This window comes from Macaca mulatta, chromosome 14, assembly GCF_049350105.2.
Source record: "Macaca mulatta isolate MMU2019108-1 chromosome 14, T2T-MMU8v2.0, whole genome shotgun sequence".
NCBI classification, from domain to species: domain Eukaryota; kingdom Metazoa; phylum Chordata; class Mammalia; order Primates; family Cercopithecidae; genus Macaca; species Macaca mulatta.
The window spans coordinates 2,523,778-2,547,749 of record NC_133419.1 but is presented as its reverse complement, the minus strand read 5'-3'; the positions used below and the strand labels follow the sequence as shown (position 1 = coordinate 2,547,749).

At 35.3% G+C, this 23,972-nt stretch overlaps 1 protein-coding gene across 5 annotated transcripts in view; it reads right to left on the bottom strand.

Annotated features, from left to right (window-relative positions):
- KCNQ1 (potassium voltage-gated channel subfamily Q member 1) overlaps positions 1 to 23,972 on the bottom strand; it is a 402,120-nt gene that overhangs the window by 208,707 nt on the left and 169,441 nt on the right. The window lies entirely within an intron of this gene.

Here is a 23,972-nt window from a genome sequence, read left to right as displayed (position 1 = left end):
TCAGACCACAATAGCATAAAACTATAAATAAATATAAAACTGTATAAGTAAATGGAAATTAACATGCTCCTGAATGACCATTGGGTCAAAGAAGAAATGAAGGCAGAAATAAAAAATTTACTGAAACAAGTGAAAATAGAAACACAACATTCTGAAACTTATGGGATACCGCAAAAGCAATGCTAAGAGGAAGGTTTATCGTAATAAATACCCCCATCAAAAAAGGTAGAAAAGATCTTAAATAATCTAATGATGCACCTGAAGGAACCAGAAAAGCAAGAACAAACCATACCAAACGTAAAATTAGTAGAAGGAATGAAATAACAAAGATCAGAGCAGAACAAGAGACTAAATATAAAGGATCAATGAAATGCAAAATTGGATTTTGAAAAGAAACAAAGTAGCTAAACTAACCAAGAAGAAAAGAAAGAAGACCTACATGAATAAAATCAAAAATGAAAAAGGGGATATTCCAACTGATACCATGAAATACGAAGGATCAAAACTCTTCAGTATGATCAATAAATTGATTATAGTTACAGGATTTAAAAATCAGGCACATTTCTATATACCAACAAAGAACCAGCTGAGAAAGAAATCAAGAAGGCATTATCATTTACAACCACTACAAAAAATCTAGGAATGAATTTAACCAAAGAGGTGAGAAACCTCTGACAAGGAAAACTACAAAAGTCTGATGAAAGAAATTGAAGAGAACACACAAAAAAAGTCCCATGCTCATGGGCTGGGAGAATTAACAAAATTAAAATGACCATACTACTCAAAGCAATCTACAGATTCAATGCAGTCTCTGTCAAAATACCAATGCCATTTTTCCTGGAAATAGAAAAAATCCTAAAATTCAGATGGAACCAAAAAAAAAAAAAAAAAAAAAAAAAAAAGCTGGAATAGCCACAACAATTCTGAGTAAAAAGAAGAAAGCTGGATGCATCACACTGCCTGACTTAAAAATATAAGGCTATAGCATCAAAAGCAGCATGGTTTTGGAATAAAAACTTATAGACCAATGGAACAGGGTAGAACCTGGAAATAAATCCATGTATTTACAGCCAACGGATTTTTGATAAAGGTGCCAAGAACATACACTGGGGAAAGAGCACCCTCTTCACTTAATGGAGCTGGGAAAATTAGATATCCATGTGAAAAATGAAAGTGTTTCTATCTCTTGCCATACCAAAATGAACTCAAGACAGGTTAAAGACTTAAACATGAGGCATGAAACAGTAACACCATTATTAATAGAAGGAGACATTGGGGAAACACTTTAGGACGTTGGTCTAGGCAAAGATTTTATGGATAAGACCTCAAAAACATGGACAAAAAACAAAAATAGACAAATGGGACTATATTAAATGATAAAGCTTGTACACAACAAGGGAAACAATCACCAGAATGAAGAGACAGCTGGTTGAAGGGGAGAAAATATTTGCAAGCTACTCATCTGACAAGGTACTAATACCCAGAATCTACTAGAAACTCAAATAACTCAATAGTAAACAACCAATTACTTCCAATAAAAAGTGAGCAAAAGACATGTATAGATATTTCTCAAAAGAAGACATACAAGTAGCCAATAGGTATATGAAAAAAATGTTCAACATCAGTAATTATCAGGGAAATGCAAGTCAAAACCAGAATGAGAATGGCTATTATTAAAAAGACAAAAAATAACCAATGCTGGAGAGGATGTCAAGGAACTCTTATGCACTGTTGGTGGGAATATAAATTAATACTATAGAAAACAGTTTGATTTCTGAAAAACCTAAAAAGAGAAATATGATATAATCCAGCAATCTCACTACTGGATATTTATCTAAAGGAAAAGATATCAGTATACTAAAAATATACCTGCGTCCCCATGTTTATTGCAGCACTATTCACAACAGCAAAGATATGGACTCAGGAACCTAAGTGTATATCAGTAGATAAATGGAAAAAGAAAATGAGGTAAATATATACAATGGAATACTAATTGACCAAAGAAGAATGAAATCATGTCCTTTGCAGCAACATGAATGGAGCTGGAGGTCATTATTTTAAGCCAGGTACAGAAAGATAATTATCTTATATTATTATCATATGTAGGAGCTATAAAAGTTGATCTCATGGAGGTAGAGTAGAAGGATAGATACCGAAGGCTGTGAAAGGTATGTTTGGGGGGTGAAGATATGTTGGTTACTGGACAAAAATATACAGCTAGTTAGAATAAATAATTTATAATGTTTGATAAGAGTCGGTTGGCTATATTTAACAATGCAATGTATATTTCAAAATAAAAAAGAGGACTTGAAATGTTCCTAACACATACAGATGATAAATTGAGGGTGATGGATACCCTGACTTGATCATTACACATTCAATGCATGTAGCAATAGCACATGTACTCCATAAGTATTATGTATCAGTCAAAAAAAAAAGAGAGAGAGAAAGAGAAATAAAAAAAAAAAAAGACATTCTTCACAGAAATAGAAAAAACACAATCCTTAAACTTGCATGGAACCACAAAAGACTGCAAATAGGACAAACAATGCTGAGCAGGTAGAATGAAGCTAGAGGCACCACACTGCCTGACATCAAAATACAGTCAACTCTTCAACAACATAGATTTGAACTGTGTAGGTTCACTTATATGTGGATTTTCCCCATAATCTAACAAGGATAGAATGCAGTATTCACAAAAGTGAAAACCATGTATACAGATGGCTAACATTTTGTATATGTGCATTACACAGGGCTGACTCTGGGACTTTAATATACATGGCTTTTGGTATATACAGGGGGGCCTGGAAGCAATCCCCCATGTATACAAAACAGTGGTAACCAAATTAGCATGCAATGGGCATAAAACAGACATATAGACCAATGGAACAGAATGGAGAACCCAGAATTAAATCCATTTATTTACAGACAACTGGTTTTTGACAAAGGTGCCAAGAATACACTTCAGGGAAAGGACACTATGTTAAACGCATCATGTTGGGAAAACAGGATATCCATATGCAGAAGAATGAAACTAGACTATCTCTCAGCATATAAAAAAATCAACTCAAAATTGATTAGAGATTTAAACATGAGACCTGAAGCAAACAGTACTAGAAGAAAACAGAAGGGAAATCCTTCAGGATATGGGTCCAGGCGAAGATTTTATGGGTAAGACTTTATAAGCACAGGCAACAAAAACAAAAGTAGACAAATGGGACTATATCAAACTAAAAACCTACACGTAAAAGGAAATAATAAACTGTTAAGAGAGATGCTGCAGAATGGGAGAAAATATTCATCTGACAAGGGATTAATATCCAGAATATACAAGGAATTCAAACAATTCAACAGCAAAAAACATCAGATTATCTGATTTAGAAATGTGCAAAATAGAACAACTGGCCAACAGGTATGTGAAAAAATGTTCAACATCTCTCATCACAGAAATGCAAGTCAAAGCCACAATGATACATTATTTCACCTCAGTTAGAATGGCTGTTTTCAAAAAGACAAAAAATAACAAATGCTGGCAAGGATGCAGAGAAAAGGGAAATAATACATTATTTATGGGAATATAAATTAGTGAGTCATTAAGGAAAATACTATGGTGTTTGTCAAAAAAATTAAAAGTAGACTACCATACAGTTTGACAATCCCACTACCAGGTATTGACTCAAAGGAAAGGAAATCAGTATATAGAAAAGATATTTGCATTCTCATATTTATTGCAGTAGTGTTCACAACAGTTAAGATATGGAATCAACTTAAATCTCCATCAGCAGATGAATGGAGAATGTGGTATGTAAACACAATGGAATATTGTTCAGTCATAATAAAGCATTAAGTCCTGTCATTCACAGCAACATGGATGAACTTGGAGAATATGTTAAATGAAATTAGGCACAGAAAGATGGAGGATTTTGACTGCTCACAAAACAGAGAAATGATATTTGAGGTGATGAATATGATTTGATTATGACACATTGTATACATGTATCAAAATATCACTGTATATCCCATAAATATCTACAATTATTACATGTTGACTAAAAATAAAAGGACACAAAGAAAAAGACTCCTAGAAGAAAAACCCACAAGGAGCATCATAATGGTGAAAAGACTGAGAGCTTTTCCTCTAACATCAGGAATAAAGCAAGATGCCTACTTCAGCCATTATATTAAACATAGTAGTAGACTTTCTAGCCAGAGAATGTAGAAAAGAAATAAAGGCATCCAAACTGGAAAGGAAGAATTAAAATTATATTTGTTCATAGATATGATCATATATGTAGAAATCCCTGAAAGCTCACCACAAAAACTGAATAAATTAATTCAGCAAAGTAGCAGGATAGTAAGTCAGTATACAAAATTCAGTTGCATTTCTATACATTAATCACAAACAATCTGAAAGGGATATTATGAACACAACTCTATTTACACAACAGCATCAGGACACTCAGCCTTGGCCACCAAGGATCCTTGTAATGTTTGCCACTGCTGACCTCAGCTGATGGAGCTGCAAGAAGTGTATTCCATTATATTCTCACCTGGGCTACAGCTGCTGCACCCTACCTACTTAACACTCCATCAAGTGAGCAGATTTCAATTCATTGTAACAAGAAACAGAAAACCTAAGGAAACATAGCACCCACCAGAGAAATACAATAATTTTCAGGGACTGACTCCAAAGAAATTGGGATACGTTAATTGCCTTACAGAAAATTAAAAACGACTGATTTAAGGAAGTTCAGTGTGCTACCAGAGAAGAGAGAAATCATTAATACACAAAAGGAGACATTTAATAAAGAAATAGAAATCCTAAAAAATTACCAAACATTTTGGAGGTGAAGAATATAATGCATGAAATTAAACGTGAAATAGAAAGCAGCAGCAGCAGACTTAATCAAATAGAAGGAGGAATTTGTCAACTGGAGGATAAATTATTTGAAAATATCCAGTAGAGGAGAAAAATAAAGAATGAAAAGGTAGTAAGGGAAGTTTACAGGATTTATGGGACACCAGCAGGAGAGTGAATGTTCACACAGGATTTATAGAAGGAAAGGAGAGAGGTAAAGGGTGGAAAGCTAATTGAAAGAAATAATGGCTGAAAACTTCCCATATCTGAGGTTCTCCCCAGATTTATGGACATCTAGGTACATGAAGCTCAAAGAATTACAATTAGGTTCCATCTAAAAGAGATTTCACCTAGATATATTACCATCAAACTGTAAAAAATGGAAGACAAGATAATTTTGAAAGTGGCAAGATGAATAAAGTTCTTACATCTACAGGAACCTCCATAAGGCTATCAGTGGATTTCTGAGCAGAAACTTTCCAGGCCAGGAAACAACAGAATTATATATTCGAAGTTCTGAAAGATTAAAAAAACTGCCATCTGAGAATACATTACACAGCAAAGCTGTCCTTCAGATATGAAACAGATACAAGACTTTCTCAGGTAAACAAAAGTTGAGGGAGTTTATCACCAACTACTCTTACCTTACAAGATATGCCAGAGGGAGTTATTCAAGCTTAAATGGAAGGATGCTAATTAGTAACATGAAAACATACGAAAGTACAAAATTCACTGATAAATAAATAAATATATAGGCAACTTAAGAATACTCTAATAGTGTAATGGTAGTATATAAGTCACATAACTCTAGTATAAAGGTTAAAAGAAAAATAATTAAAAATTACTATTGTTTTAATAATTTCTCAATGGATACACAATATTAAAAGGTATACCTTGGGGCATCAAAAATAAAATGTAGAGGGGGAAGTATAAGATCAAAATATTCCCCCCAAACAAAGAGGGGACAATCCCAACTTATTTTACAAGGCTAGCATTGCTCTCATACTAAGGCCAGACAAGGACAATATAAGAAAAGAAAATAACTGGCCAATATTTTTTATGACAGTACACTTAAAAATTTTCAATCAAATGTGATCAAACTTAATTTAACCACACATTAAAAAAATCATATATCACAAACACATGGGATTTATCCTTAGTACATAAGGACAGTTAAATGTATATATGCAATAAATGGGATACATTACATTAATAAAATCAAAGATAAAAATCATACAATCATTTTGATAAGTGCAAATAATGCAGTTCACATAATTCAACATCCTTCCATGATAAAAACTGTGAACAAATTAGGTATAGAAGGAATGTACTGCAACACAATAAAGGCCATATATGAAAAGCCCACAGCTAACATCATACTCAATGCTGAAAAGCTGAATGCCTCTCCTCTAAGATGAGGAACAAGAAAAAGATATTCTCACCACTTCTATTCAACACAGTACTGGAAGTCCTAGCCAGAGGAATTGGGCAAGAAAAACAAATAAATACACTTGAATCAGAAAGAAGGAAGTAAAATTGTCTCTGTTTGCAGATGATACGATCATATATGTAGAAAATGCTACAGACTCCACAAAAAACACTTGTTAGAAGTAATAATCTAATTCAGTAAAGTGTCAGGATACAAAATCAGCATTCAGAAATCATTTGCATTTCTATACACCTAATAATGAACAACCTGAAAAACAAATTAAGAAAACAATTTCATTTAAAATAGCATCAAAAAAGAAGAGAGCTCCTAAATAAATCCTTTCATATATGAACACATGATTTCTGACAAGCATGCCATGTCCATTCAATGGAGAATGGATTACCTTTTCAACAAATTGTGTCAGGAAAACTGGATATCTTCATGTGAAAGAATGAAGTTGAGACCTTTACCTAACTCCATATACAAAAATTAACTCAAAGTGGACCACAAACCTAAATGTATGACCTAAAACTATAAAACTCTTAGAAGAAAACATGGGGCAAAAACTGCATGACATTGGATTTGGTATTGATTTCATTTGGATATGAGATAATACCAAAGGCACAGGTAAAATAAAAAATAGAGAAATTGGACTGCATAACATTTAGGCATACATTTAACCAAGGAAGTAAAAGACCTAGACACTGAAAACTATGAAACATTGAAAGAATTCTAAGATGACACAAATAAATGGAAAGATATCTGGTGTTTGTAGATCAATAGAATCAATATTGCTGAAATATCTATACTACTCAAAGTGATCTACAGATTCAAGGCAATGCCTATCAAATTTCCAGTGACTTTTGTTCACACACATATACAAAAAAATCCTAAAATTTGAAAGAAACTACAAAAGACTTTAAAGATCTAAAGCATTCTTGAGCAATAAGAACAAAGTAAGAGGCATTACACATGCTTATTTTGAATTATATTTCAAAGTTATAGCAACCAAAACAGCATGGTACTGGTATAGAAATAAACCAGTGCAACAGAATAGAAAGCACAGAAATAAACCCACACATTTATGGTCAACTAATCTTTGACAAAGACAACAAGAGTACATGATGGGGAAAGGGTACTCTCTTGAATGGCACTGGGAAACCAGGATATCCATATGCAAAAAAATGAAATTGGAACCTTACCCTACACTTTACAGAAAAGTGAATAAGATTTAAACATATGACCTGAAACCATAAAACCTATAAAAGAAAACAGGGGAAAACTCCTTGCCATTGGTCTTTGTGATGATTTTTTAGATGTGACATCAAAAGCACAAGGAATAAAAAGCAAAAATAAATTAGAACTACATCAAACAAAAAAGTACACAACAAAGGAAACAACAGAATGGAAAGGCAGCACATGTAGTGGGAGAAAATATTTCCAACCATATATCTGACAAGCTATAAATATCAATATATATAAGGAACTCATATAACTAAATAGCAAAAAAATCTTCATAATCCCATTAATAACCTGTTAAGATGGACAAGGGACTGAAGAGACATTTATCCAAAGAAGACATACAGATGGTCAACAGGTATATGAAAAGGTGCTTAACATCACTTATCATCAGGGAAATGCAAATCAAAACCACACTGAGATATCACCTCACAACTGTTAGAATAGCCATTATCAAAAAGTCAAAAGATAGCAAGTGCTGGTGAGGATGTGGAGAAAAGGTGTCCCTTATACATTTTTGTTAGGAATGTAAATTGATACAGTCATTATGGAAAACATGATAGATCTTCTTTACAAAATTAAAAATGGAACTGCTATATAATCCAGCAGTCTCAGTTCTGGGTATATCTAAGGAAAACAAAGTCAGTATCCTGAAGAGGTATCTGCACTCCCATGTTCATTGCAACATTACAGTAGTCAAGAAATGAACAACATAGTGTTCATTTATGGATGAGTGGATAAAGAAATGTGGACCAGGCATGGTGGCTTGTACCTGTAATCCCAGTACTTGGGGGTGGCCAAGGTGGGAGATAGCTTGAACACAGGAGTTTGAGTCCAGCCTGGGAAACATAGTGATACCCTATTCTATATAAAATTTTAAAAATTAGCTGGACATGGGGGCACATGACTGTGGTCCCAGCTACTCGGGAGGCTGAGGCAGGAGTATCACTTGAGTCCAGGAGGCTGAGGCTACAGTGAACTGTGATTGTGCCACTGTACTCCTGCCTGGATGACAGATGGAGACCCTGTCTCAAAAAGAAAGAAAGGAAGAAAACATTGTGTGTGTGTGTGTATCACCAAAATCCCAAATAAACACATCACATACACACACACACACACACACACACACACAATGAAATATTCATCCTTTAAAAAGTAGGAAATCATGCAATTTGTGACAACATATATTATGCTAAGTGAAATAGCCAGACACAGAAAGACAAATACTGCACTATCCCAGTTACATATGGAATTCTAAGAAGCTTGAACTCAGAGAAACAGAGTAGAAGGGTGGTTACTAGGGGTCAGGGAGTGGGGGAATTAGGAAATGTTGGTTGAAGGGTAAAACGTAGAGTTATCAGATGAATAAGTTCTTGAGACATAATGTCCAGATTGGTGACTATAGTTAATATATTCTAACTTGGAATTTGCTAAGAGTATAGCTTAGGTTTTCTGACCACACACACGCACACATGTGGCAACTACGTGAGGTATATGTTAATTGGCTTGATTGTAGTAATCATTTCACAGTAGGTAAAATATGTTCTTAAATATATGCACTTTTAATTTGTCAATTATACCTTAATAAAAGCTGAAAAAAGCGTCAAGAATAACATACTTAGGAATCAACTTTACCAAGGAGGTGAAAGTCTTGTACAATGAAAATTATAAAACAATGCTGAAAGAAATTAAAGTAGACATAAAGGGAAAACACATCCTATGTTCATGGATTGGAAGACCAATATTGTTAAGGTGTCAATACCACACAAAACAATCTACAAATCCAAGAGAAGCCCAATAAAAATCCTAATGATGTTATCTGCAGAAAGAAGAAACCCCATCCTAAAATTCATATGGAATCTCAGGGGACCTTGAATAGCTAAAACATTCTTGAAAATGATGAACAAGTCCGGGCGCGGTGGCTCACGCCTGTAATCCCAGCACTTTGGGAGGCCGAGGCGGGCGGATCACAAGGTCAGGAGATCGAGACCACGGTGAAACCCCGTCTCTACTAAAAACACAAAAAATTAGCCGGGCGCGGTTGTGGGCGCCTGTAGTCCCAGCTACTCGGGAGGCTGAGGCAGGAGAATGGCGTGAACCCGGGAGGCGGAGCTTGCAGTGAGCCGAGATCACGCCACTGCACTCCAGCCTGGGCGACAGAGCGAGACTCTGTCTCAAAAAAAAAAAAAAAAAAAAAAAAAAATGATGAACAACATTGGAGGACTCACACTTTCTGATTTCAAAACTTACTACAGGCCAGGTAAAATGGCTCACACCTGTAATCTCAGCACTTTTGAAGGCTGAGGTGGGAGGACTGCTGAGCCCAGGAGTTTGAGACCAGCCTGGGGAACACAGGGAGACCTCATCTCTACAAAAAATAAAATAATCGGCCAGGTGTAGTGGTAAACACTTGTATTCCCAGCTACTCAAGAATCTGAAGTGGGAGGATTGCTTGAGCCTGGGAGATTGAGGTGGCAGTAAGCAGTGATAATGCCATTGTACTCCAGCGTGGGCAATAGAATGAGAATGTCTGAAAAACAAACAAAAACCCCAACTTATTACAAAGCTACAGTAATCAAAACTATGTGGTATTGATATAAAGAAAGATGTAGAGACCAATGGAATTCAATAGAGAGCCCAGAAATAAACCATTGTATACATGATCAAATGATTCCTGAGAAGAGTGCCAAGAGCATTCAATAGGGAAAGTGCTGTATTTTCAACAAATGGTGCCAGGAAAACTGAAGTTGAGACCCTTACCTAATACTATGTACAAAAATTAACTAAAGAGAATGAAGTTCAGATCCTTACCTAACACCATGTATAAAAGAGAATGAAGTTGAGACCCTTACCTAACACCGTGTAGAAAAACTTACTCAAAATGGGTCAAAGTCCTAAAACTATAAAGTCTTATAAGGAAACATAGGGGAAAAATTTTACATCATTGGATTTGGCAGTGCTTCTTGCATATGACACCAAAGGCACAGGCAATAAAAGTAAAAATAGATAAATTGTACTTGCACAGGCAATAAAAGTAAAAATAGATAAATTTAAAAAATTTACATTGTGTACATTAAAAGAATATCAACTAAGTAATAAGACAACCTACAGGATGGGATAAAATATTTGCAAATCACATACCTGATAAGGGCTTAATGCCCAGATTATATAGAGAACTTCTAAAAGTCATCACCAAAAAACAATGCAACTGAAAAATGGGCAAAGGGGCCGGGCACAGTGGCTTATGCCTGTAATCCCAGTACTTTGGAGGCCAAGGCAGGAGGATCACGAGGTCAGAAGATGGAGACCATCCTGGCTAACACAGTGAAACCCCATCTCTACTAAAAATACAAAAAACTAGCCGGGCGTGGTGGCAGGCGCCTGTAGTCCCAGCTACTCGGGAGGCTGAGGCAAGAGAATGGCATGAACCCGGGAGGTGGTGCTTGCAGTGAGCTGAGATGGTGCCACTGCACTCCAGCTTGGGCAACAGAGCGAGACTCCTTCTCAAAAGAAAGAAAGAAAGAAAGAAAAAACATGGGCAAAGGACTTGGACAGACATATCTCCAAAGAAGGTATACAAATGGAAATTGTACATGAAAAGTTGTTTAACGTCACCGATCATGAGGAAATACAAGTCAAAACTACAACCCTACATACACTCAGATGACTACTATTAAAAAACAATCACAGCCTAAGCAACACAGTAAGACCCATCTCTGGTACCAGCTACGTGGGAGGTTAAGGTGGGAGGATCGCTTAAGCCCAGAGGTCTAGGTTGAGGCTGCAGTGTGCCATAATCACACCACTGCATTCCAGCCTAGGTGACAGAGCCAGACCTTGTCTCAAAAAAATCCCAAATAAACAGAAAATAACCAGTGCTGGTAGGGACATGGAGAAATTGGAATCCTTGTGCACTGTTAGTGGGAATGCAAAATGGTGCAGCCTCTATGTTAAACAGTTTGGTGGTTCCTTCAAAAATTAAAAACAGAATTATCTGATCCATCAACTCTACTTCCGTGTATTTACCCAGAAGGATTAAAAGCAGAGTCTCAAAGATATATTTGTGTACCTGTATACCCATGATTATAGTGGCATTATTTAGACCAGTTAAAACATCAGTGCAACCCAAATGTCCATGGATGAATGGATAAGCAAAATGTGGTGTATACATACAATGTAATATTATTCAGCTTTAAAAATAAAAAAATTCTGACACATGCCACGACATGGATGAACCTCGAGGCCATTATGTTAAATGAAATACAGCAGTCACAAAAAGAGTACTGTATGTTTCCACTTAAATGAGGTAGAATAGTCAAATCAGAGACATAGAAAGTAAAAGGTGGTTTTCAAGAGATGGAGGTGGTGGGGGAATTAGGGAATTATTGTTTAATGGATATAGAGTTTCATAATTACAAATGACAAGTGTTATGGAGATGGATGATAGTGATGATTGCACAACATTGTGAAAGTATCTAATACGTTCACTGAATTGTACACTAAAATTGGTTAGGATGGTAATTTTTATGTTAAGTGTATTTTACCACAATAAAAGATTTGGAAATCAACAATAAACAGAAATCCCAGAAGATAACATAAGAAGAAATCTAGATGATCTTTAGTTTGGTGATGACGTTTTAGATATGACACCAAAGGCATGATTCATGAAAGAAATAACTGATAAGCTGGACTTTGTTAAAAATAAAAGTTTCTGCTCTGTAAAACATACTCTCAAGAGGATGAAAGGACAGGCCACAGAAGGGAGACAATACTTGTAAAAAATATATCTGATAAAAGACTGTTATCCGAAATATAGAAAGAACCTTAAAAACTTAACAATTAGAAAACAAACAACCTGATTACAAAATGAACTGAAGACCTTAACAGACATCTCACCGATGAAGATACACAGACAGCAACTAAGTATACGAAAAGATGCCCCACATCTTATGTCATTAGGGAAATGGAAATTAAAACAAGAAATGTGATATATCTACACGCTTATTAGAATGGCCAAAATTCAAAACCCTGACAGTACCAAATGCTTGCCAATATGTGGGGCAACAGGAACACTCATCCATTGCTGGTGGGAATGCAAAATGGTACAGCCACTTTGACATACACCATTAATGGGAATGTAAAGTAGTGCAGCCCTGGTGGAAAAGAGTTTGGTGGTTCTTCAAAAAATTAAAAATGGAATTATCACAGGATCCATCAATTCCACTTCTGAATGTGTATATATATCCCCCAAATAATCCAAAGTATATTGAAATTGGTGGTTTCTTATAAAATTAAACATTTTCTTACCATGCAATTCAGCAATCACATCCTTGGTATTTACTCAAAGGAGGTGAAGACTTACATTCACATAAAAATCTGCACATAGATGTTTACAGAAGCTTTATTTGTGATTGTTGAAATTGGAAGCAACCGAGATGTCCTTCCGTAGGTGAGTAGACAGATAAACTGTAGTACATCCAGGCAATGAAATACTATTCATCACTAAATAGAAATGAGCTATAAAGCCATGAAAAGATAGGGAGGTAATTAAAAAACATATTACTATGTGAAATAAGGCAATGTGAAGATACTACATACTGTATGATTCCAATCATATTGCATTTCAGAAAAGACAATGCTATGGAGACAGTAAAAAGTTCAGTGGTTGCCAAGGGTTGGTGGGGAAGAAGGGATGAATAGGAAGTGCAGAGTACTTTTAGGGCAGTGAAAATGTACAAATGTATATAAATATACAGTATCTGTATGATACTATAATGGTAGATACATGTATATTAGTCTGTTCTCACACTGCTATAAAGAACTACCTGAGACTGGGTAATTTGTGAGAAAATATGTTTAATTGACTCACAGTTTTGTAGACTGTACAGTAAGCATGACTGGCAGGCCTCAGAAACTTAAAATCATGGTGGAAGGCGAAGGAGAAGCAGGCACATCTTTACCATGGAGAGGGAAAGAAAGCGAGATGGGAAGTGCCACACACATTTAAACAACCAGAACTCATGAGAACTCACTTACTATCATGTGAACAGCAAGGGGAAGTTTGCCCCCATGATTCAGTCACCTCTCACCAGGCCATCTCCCCTGACACATGGGGATTACAGTTTTAGATGAAATTTGGGTGGGAACACAGAGCCAAACCATATCAACATGTTCCACATTTGTAGAAACCCACAGAATGTATACCCCAAGAGTGAGCCCTAATGTTAACTAGGGACTTTGATAATAAAGTATAAATGCAGATTCATAAGTTGTAACAAAGTTGCCACTCATAAGTTGCCACTCATAAATTCATAAGTTGCCACTCTGGTGGGAGAGTTGGTAATGGGAAAAGCTGTGTATGTATGGGTGCAGTGGGTATATGGGAAATCTCTGTACTTTCCTCTCAATTTTGCTGAACCCTAAGACTGCTCTAAAAATATAAAGTCTTTAAAATACACATAAACACATACAGACAATCGAATAGAGCATTGTAATGGTACATTACCGAAAATCAACAAACACAAAAAAAGGCAGTAAGGGAGGAAATGTTGTATTTAAAAAGTGTAAGGGGGGGGAAAAAAAGGCACAAAATGTCAGAATTTCTTTTTTATAAGTACTTTAAATGTAAATTGATTAAATTCTCCAAAAGGCAGAGGTTAGCAGAATGGATTTAAAAGAAAACCATCAACCTATGTTATTTATAACAAATTCGCTTTTGATCTAAAGACACAAGTAGATTGAAAGTGAAAGAATGAAAAATGATATTTCATACAAATAGTAACCTAAAGAAAGCTGGAGGTAAGTATACTAATAAAAGAAATAAACTTGAATTTTAAAATTGTTAGAGGAGACAAAAGAGGACATTACATACTGAGAAAATGGTAAATTACTCAAGACTTTGTAATTGGAAATGTAGACACACCAAAATATAGAGCCCCAGAATATAAGAAAATATATTGACAGAATTGGAGTTTAAAAGACAGTTCTACAATAATGCTTAGGGACTTCAGTAAGTTACTTTCGGCAATGGGTAGAATCAAAGAAGAAATGAAAACAGAAACTTAAAAATATCTTCAGACAAATGACAGTGGAAACACAACATACCAAAAGCAAAACATTCAGCAAAAGCAGTTCTAAGAGGGAAGTTTACAGTGCTAAATGCCTTGCCTACATTAAAAAAAGAAGAGATATCTCAAATAAATAGCCTAAAATTATACCTCAAGGAATTAGAAAAAGAAGAACAAACTAAAGCCAAAGTTAGCAGAAGGAAAGAATAAAGATCAGAACAGAGACAAATTAGAATAGAAAAACCATAGAGGAAAAAAGTCAATAAAACTAAGACTTCAATTTTTGAAACAAAGAATTGATTTTTGAAAAATAAAATCAACAAACTCTTGGACCAAGAAAAAGAGAAGACAAAATCAGAATGAAAATGGAGAATATATTACAACAGGTACTTCAGAAATAAAAAGGATCATAAGGGACTTTTATGAACAATTATATCCAAACAAATTGAATAACCTAGAGGAAATGGATAAATTGCTAGAAAAAATACAACCTGCTAAGATTAAATCAGGAATAGAAAGCCTGAACAGACCAACAGCAAAGAGATCACAGTGGTAAACTAAAGAGCTTCTGCAAAGCAAAAGAAATTATCAGTAAACAGACAACGTATACAATGGGAGAAAAAATATTTGCAAACTGTTCATCTGACAAAGGTCCTATATCCAGAATCCATAAGGAACTTAAACCGATCAACAAGCAAAAAACAAATAATCCAGTTGAATCGGCAAAGGACATGAACATACATTTCTTAAAAGAAAATACACAAGTAGCCAAACAAAAAAACATGCTCATGATCACTAATAATCAGAAATGTGAGTCACAGCCACAATGAGACCAGGTGCAGTGGCTCACACCTGTAATCCTAGCACTTTGGGAGGCCGAGGCACGTGGATCATCTGGGGTCAGGCATTCGAGACCATCCTGGCCAACATGGTGAAACTCCGTCTCTACTAAAAACACAAAAAGTAGCCAGGTGTGGTGGCAGTCACCTGTATTCCCAGCTACTCGAGAGGCTGAGGCAGGAGAATTGCTTGAACCCGGGAGGTGGAGGTTGCAGTGAGCTGAGATTGTGCCACTGCACTCCAGCCTGGAAGACAGGGCAAGACTCTGTCTCAAAAAAAACAAACAAAAAAAAAACAACAAAAAAAACCCCACCAAGTCATAATGAGATACCATCTCACACCAGTCAGAATGGCAATTATTAAAAAGTCAAAAAAATAAAAGTGGCTGGGAAGGCTGCAGAGAAAAGAGAATACTTATACACTGTTGGCAGGAATACAAATTAATTCAGCCATTGTGGAAAGCAGTTTGGAGATTTCTCAAATGAAAAACTGAAAACAGAACTACCATTTGACCCAGCAATCCCATTACTGGATATATATTCAAAGGAAAATAAATTGTTCTATCAAAAAGACACATGCACTTGTATGTTCATCACAGCACTATTCACAATAGCAAAGACATGGAATCCACTTAGATGCCCATCAATGGTGGATTGGATAAAGAAAATGTGGTACATGTACACCATGAAATACCACGCAGCTGTAAAAATGAATGAACTCAGCCAGGTGCGGTGGCTCTCACCTGTAATCCCAGCACTTTGGGAGGCCAGCAGGTGGATCACCTGAGGTCAGGAGTTCGAGACCAGCCTGAGCAACATGGAAAAACTCCACCTCTACTAAAAATATGAAATTAGCTGGGCATGGTGGTGCATGCCTCTAATCCCAGGTACTCAGGAGGCTGAGGCAGGAGAATCACTTGAACCCGGGAGGCAGAGGCTGCAATGAGCCGAGATTACACCATTGCACTCCAGCCTGGGCAACAAGAGCGAAACTCCATCTAAAAAGAAAGAAAGAAAGAAAGGAAGGAAAGAAAGGAAAGGAAAGGGAAGGGGAGGGGAGGGAAGGGAAGGAAAGATGAATGAACTTATGTCCTTTGCAGCAACATGGATGCAGCTAGAGACCACTATCTTAAGCAAATTAATGCAAGAACAGAAAACCAAATACTGCATGTTAAACACTGAGTAAACATGAACATAAAGATGATCAACAGACACTGGGGACTACTTGGGGGAGGAACAGAGAGGTGGGCTGAAAAACTACCTACTGGGTACTATGCTCACTACCTGGGTGATAGGCTTATCCACACCCCAAACCTCAGCATCATGCAATATACTCAATATACCCATCATGCAACGTACAAACCTGTACATATACCCTCTAAATCAAAAATAAAAGTTAAAAAAAAAAAAAAACCCTCCAACAAAGAAAAGCCCAGAACCAGATAGCTTCATGGCTGAATACTACCCAATATTCAAATAATACTAATACTTGTTAAACTCTTCCCAAAAAAATGGAGCTAAACGGAATACTTCCTAACACATTTTATGAGGCTAGCATCACCTTGATACCCAGGTGAGACAAAGGCATCACCGGAAAGGAAACTGTAAGCCAATATAACCCTAGAATACTGATGCAAAAATCCTTAATAAAATATTAGCAGACTAAATTTAACAACACAGCAAAAAGATTATACATCATGTCCATGTGGAATTAATCCCTGGCATGCAAGTCTGGTTTAATATACATGTGGCAATCAATGTGATATACACTAATAGACTGAAAGATGAAAACCACATGATCATCTCAATTGACACACAGAAAGCATTTGATGAAGTTGGACATCCTTTCTTGATAAATTCTAACAGTTCAGGTATAGAAGGAACACTCCTCAATATAATGAATGCCATTTATGAAAAGCCCACAGCTAACATTATAATCAATGAGGGAAAACAAAAGCTCTTCCACTATGATCCAGTACAAGGCAAGGATGCCCACTCTAGCTGCTTCTACTCAATGTAGTACTGGAAGTACTAGCAAGACCAAACAGACAAGAAAAAGAAATGAAAGGCATTCAAATCAGAAAGAAGTAATATTATCTCTATTTGAAGATGACGTGATCCTACATATAGAAAACCCCAAAGACTCTGCTAAAGAAACCTGTTAGAACTAATAAATGAGTTCAGTAAAGTTGTAGAATATAAATCAATATAAAAAAGTAGTTGCATTTCTATACACAAATAATGACCTGGCCAAAAAAGAAATCAAGAAAACAATCCCATTTATGATAGCATCAAAAAAAATGCTTAGGAATAAATTTAGCCAAGAAGATGAAAGACCTGTACACTGAAAACTATGAGTCATTGATGAAAGAAATTAAACAAGATACAAATAGATGGAAAGATATCCCATGCTCATGAATCTGAATAATATTGTTAAAATGTCAATAATATCCAAAGCAATATACAGATTGAATAAAATCCCTATCAAAATCCCATGGAAAATTTTTTTAAATTCTGAAGTTCGTATGGAATAGCAAGAACCTTTACTAGCCAATGAAATTCTGAAAATTCTGTTCTGAAAAACAAAGTTGGAGACATCATACTTTCTGGTTTATTTTACAAAACTATTGATCAAACAGTATGGTCCTGGCATGAAAAACAAACATGTAGACCAGTGGAACAGAATAGAGAGCCAAGAAAGAAATTCAAAGATATACGATCAACCAATTCTCCACAAGAACATGAAGAAAACAACACAGAAAGGATAGTCTCGCTCATAAATGATGTTAGGAAACCCAGTTTTGTGTCTTGTCCAAACCATGGCCCGCAGACCACATGTAGCCCAGGATGGCTTTAATGAGGCCCAACACAAATTTGTAAACTTTCTTAAAACATTGAGTTTTTTTTTTTTTTTTTTTGCATTTATTTTAGCCAATCAGCTGTTGTTATTGTTAGCGTATTTTATGTGTGGCCCAAGACAATTGTTCTTACAATGTGGCCCAGGGAAGCCAAAAGATTGGATATCACTGCCTTACACCATAAATAAAAATAAACTCAAAATGGATAAAAGACCTAAGCATAAGACCAAAACCCAAAACCAGAAGAAAACAGAAGGGAAAAGCTCGACATGGCTCTGGCAGTGATTTTTTGGAGATCACACCAAAAGCTCAGGCTACAAAAACAAATAATTGGTATACCGTCAAACTAAAAAACTTCTGCACAGGAATGGAAACAGTCAACAATGAAAAGGTAACCTATGGATTAGAAGAAAATATTTGCAAACCATGTATCTTATAAGGGGATAATATCCAAAATTTATAAGGAATGCATACAACTTAATAGCAAGAAAACAGATAACCCAATTAAAAAATGGGCAATGGACCTGAGTAGACATTTTTGCAAAGAAGTTATAAAAATGGCAAACACATATATGAAAAGACATTTAATATCATTAATCATCAGGGAAATGCAAATCAAAATTACCATGAGATATCACCTCACACCCATTAGGATAGCTATTAAGTGTTGGCTAGGGTTAGGGAACTCTTGTACAGTGTTGGTGGGACTGTAGATTGGTGTAGCCATAATGAAAAACAGAATGGTGACTCCTAAAGGAATTGAATATACCATCATCCGACCCAGTAATCCCTCTTCCTGGGTATATTCCTAAAGAAAATGAAATCGCCACCTCGTAAAGATATCTGCACTCTTATATTCATTGTGGCATTATACGCATGAGTCACAATATATAAACTTAAGTGTCCTTTGATGGATGAATAAACTGTGGTGTATATGTGTACAATGGGATATTATTCCGCATTAAAAAAGAAGGAAATCCTGCCACTTGCCATATGGATGAAACTGGAAGACATTATGCTAAGTTAAATAAGCCAAATACAAATGAAAGTTTTAAATAATCTCACTTATATGTAGAATCTTAAAAAGAAAAAAGTCAAATATACAGAGATAGAATAAAATAGTTGTTACCGTGGGCAAGGTGTGGTGAAAGAAAATGGAAAGATGTAGGTCAAAGGATACAAAGTAGCAGATATATAGGATAAACAAGTCTAGAGATCTAATGTATAACATGAGAATAGTTAATAGTGTATTGCATTTGGAATTTTTGTCAATTGAGTAGATTATAGCTTTTCTCACTTATACACACAAAAGAATAACTGTGAGATGATGGATATATTAATTTGCATCACTATGTTAATGATTTAACTGTATGTTTTATACACTAAATATGCATATTTTTAAAATTAAAAAAAAAACAAAAACCACAAGATAATGTACAGCCAGACAAAAGCCCAATAAGAAAAGAGAGGACTTGAACAATACTATAAACCAACTAGACCTACAAACAAATATGGACATTCCACTTAACTACACATTTTTCTTAAGTGCACATGGAACATTCCCCAGGAGGGATGATACGTTAGGCCACAAAAAAGTCTCAATAAATTTAAAAATAAAGAAATCACATGAAATATCTTCTCTAACTACAATATAGTGAGGCCAGAAATCTGTAACAGAAGAAAAATCTAAAAATTAACAAATTCATGGAAATAAAACTACACACTCTTTAAAAATTATTATGTCAAAGAAGACATCAGAATGAAAATTATAAAATACTTTCAAAAAGTGAAAATGAAGACACAACATACTCAAACTTATGGGATGTAGTGAAAGAAGTGCTTAGAGGAAAAATTATAGCTGTGAATGCCCACAGTGAAAAAGAAGGAGGATCAATAACCTAATATTATACCTTATGTAACTAGAGAAAGAAGAACGAACTAAACCTAAAGTTAAAAGAGAGAATGAAATAATATGTATGAGAGTGGAGATAACTGAATTCGAGATTAAATACACAACAGAGATAATTTAACAAAACCAAAAGTTGCTTATTTTTGAAAAGATCAAAGTTGAAAACCTTTAACTAGAATTAGTAAGAAAAAATTAGAGAAGTTGCACATATCTAAAATCATAAACAAAAGTAGGAACACAACAGAAAAAAACAAAAATAAGAAAAAAAGTGGGAACGATATAACCTTATGGAAATAAAAAGTGTGATAAGAGAATAGTATGAATAACTGTATACCAACAAATTATATAACCTAGATAAAATGGACAAATTCACAAAATACTAATATAAAAAAGAAATTGAAATTATGAGCAGACCCATAACAAGTAGAAAGTTTGAATCAGTAACCAAAAACCTTCCAATGAAGAAAATGCTACGACCAGATGGCATCACTGTTGAATTATACCAAACACTTGAAGAATTAACTCAAACTCTTCCAAAAAACAGAGGAGGAGAAAACACTTTGCAATACATTCTATGAGGCCAGTATTACATGGATTCCAAAGCCAGACAAATATACCACAAGAAAAGAAAAACTAGATACTAAAAGATTTTATTTAACAAAGTACTAGTAAGCCAAATTCAGCAGCATATTAAAAAGGATTATATACCATGACCACATGGAATTTATCTCAGGAATGCAAGGGTGGTTCAGTACAAGAGTATCAATCAATGTAATACACCACATTAATAAAATGAAGAAAAAAAAACCCCATGTGATCATTTCAATTGACTCAGAACAAGCATTTGACAAAATTCAACAACCTTTCAGGATAAAAACATGGAACTTTCAAAATGTGTTAAAGAGGATTTGTGAAAAATCCACAGCTAATATACTTAATGAGAAAAAAACTGAAAAATTTCTCCCATAACCAAAAATAAGATATGGCTGTATGCTTTACCCAGTGCTACTGAACAATGTACTGAAAGTTTTAGCCATGACAATTAGGCAGATAAATAAACAAACAGGTAAATGAATAGCATCCAAATTGGAAAGGAAGCAGTAAAACTCTTTATTCAATAATGACATCTTATATCTAGAAAATCTCAAAGAATCCACAAACTAGTAGAGCTAATAAACAAGTCCATCAAAATTGCAGGGTATATGTTCAACATTTATTTTAAAAAATCATTTGTGCCTCTATATACCAGGAATGAACAGCCCAAGAAGGAAGTCAGTTTTTAAAATTCTACTTATAATAGCATCAAAAAGAGTAAAATAGCTGGGAATAAATTAAACCAAGAAGGTGAAAGACTTCTGCACTAAAGACTACAAAACACTGTTGACAAAAATTAAAGAAGACCTAAATAAATAGAACTATACATCCTGTGTTCACAGATTGGAAGATTTAATATTGTTAAGTTGACAATATTACCCAGTGATCTACAGATTCAATGCAACCCCTATCAAAATCCCAAGGGCCTTTTTATTTGCAGAAATTTAAAAACTGATTTTACAATGTAAATGGAATTTTTCCAGGGCCCTAAATAATCTAAAATCAATTGAAAAAGAACAAAGTTGGAAGACTCAGGCCTGCCATTTTCAAAACTTTTACAAAGCTGCAGTAATCAAAATAATGTGGTACTGACACATTGTGGTCTCTAGGACACAAGGATGGACATATAGACCAATGGAATATAATAGAGAACGTAGAAATAAACACTCACATATATGGTCAATTCATTTTCAACAAATGTGTCAAGAAATCAGTGGAAAGAGTAGTCTTTTAACAAATGGTGCTGGGGCAACTGGATCCTCATATATCAAAGAATGAAGTTGGACCCATACCTCATAGCATATAAAAATTATCTCAAAATGGATCAGAGACCAAAAAATAAGAGTTAAAGGCATAAATTCCTTAGTAGAAAACATGAGTAAATCTTTATGACTTGAGATTGGAAATAAATTCTTAGAAATGGCACAGAGAACACAACATTGTAAATGTACTAAGTGACACTGAATTGTATATTTTGAAATGTTATTTAAAAAAATTTAAAGGGTGCATAGAAGACTAAAAAGCAGCACAGACAGAATTATCACCAGAAAAATAAGGCTCAACATTAAATGTCAACATGGAGAACACATGTCAGAAATAGACAGCCCAGAGCAGCAGCTATAGTGGAGGCTCTTGCGAATGACTAAGATTTGAGGTGGCAGCCTCAGAGAATCACTTCTTGGGGGTAGATTCGATTGATAGAGTAGATGTATCTCTCAGAGACATGGTAGGAAAGCCAAAGAATGGTGAGCATAGCTGCCATTTAGAAACTACCTACACATGCAAGCATAACAGATTGGTTGAAAGGTTATAGTACAGACACACTAAGGAATACTATGCAACTTTAGCAATAAAATGAGAAAGATCTCTGTGAATGGATATTGAGTGATTTCTAGGAGATGTTAGGTGAGAAAAGCAAAATTCAAAAGAGCATATATAGAATAGTACTTTTTTGGGAAATGAGAAAATTATCATGTCTCATAAAGAACACACACACACACAAACTATAAACTAGAAAACACTGAAACTGGTTACCTATAAGGGGTAGGGGGAATTAGGATGGAAGAGATATGGATGAGAGGAAGATTTCTCTCAGTAGCTCCTTTTGTTTAGTATTGACTTTTGGAAGTATGTTAATGTTATATGTATTTTAAAAATAAAATGAACAAGATACGGACCACTTCTGAGATGGTGGAATGAGCACCTTGGTATAACCACTCCCTGAAAAGCAATGATAAAACTGGACAAAACTGTCAAAAACAACCATTTAAGAAGTCTGGAAATTAACCAAAGAAATATAAAAATTGAAAAGTGCTAATTAAATAAAAAAAAATTAAACCTTCCTAAGAATAGCAGGGTTTGTTCTGATTTAACATGGGGCTGCCATCTCCCCACCCAAGCTCAGGGGCACAGTAGATTTAAGGACCAGCAACCAAGAAGGCTCATCTGATGTTGAATTCCACAGAAAACCCTATGCACTATGTCAAGCAACAGCGATTTCAGTGGCAAGTAATTGGAGGCAGCCAACATCACAGTAACCTAATGTTCCAATACTGGTTGGGCAAGCGACAGATTAAGAAAAATTTTAAAAGGAAGTCTGGAGATATGGAAGATTGTACATTCTCACAGGAGAGATCAGAGAGGTTTCCTGCTATCTACTTATCCTTGGCTGACTGTGAGACCTTTTGAAAACAGACAGTAAAATACAGGACAGAGTTGTAAAGTGCCTGAACTTTGAATGTCCCAACCCACACATAGATCCCCTCAGCAGAGGGTGGAAGATTCACTGGCTCAAGATGTTTAAACAAATGTCTGACTAATCATGGTTTAACCACTAGGTTATGCTGATCCAGGGGTGACACCAATGAAGCCGGGCTTACAAAACAAACATAAGAGTTAAAACAAACAAAACTGAGCAGAGACACCAGTGGCTGCACATTGCAGGAGAACACAGACGCTGCAGAATCCATGCAGAGAAGGCATAAACAAGCCAACAAACAAACGAGCAACAGAAATCATCCCTGGTTAGGGAGAAGAATTAGAATCCAGTTTCTATGATATATTATCTAAAATAAGTTTTTAACAAAAAAATATTATGAGATATGCAAAGAAACAGAAAATTGTGACCCTTAAACAAGAATAATGAGCAGTAAATAGGAATTATCTCTGAGGGGCCCCAA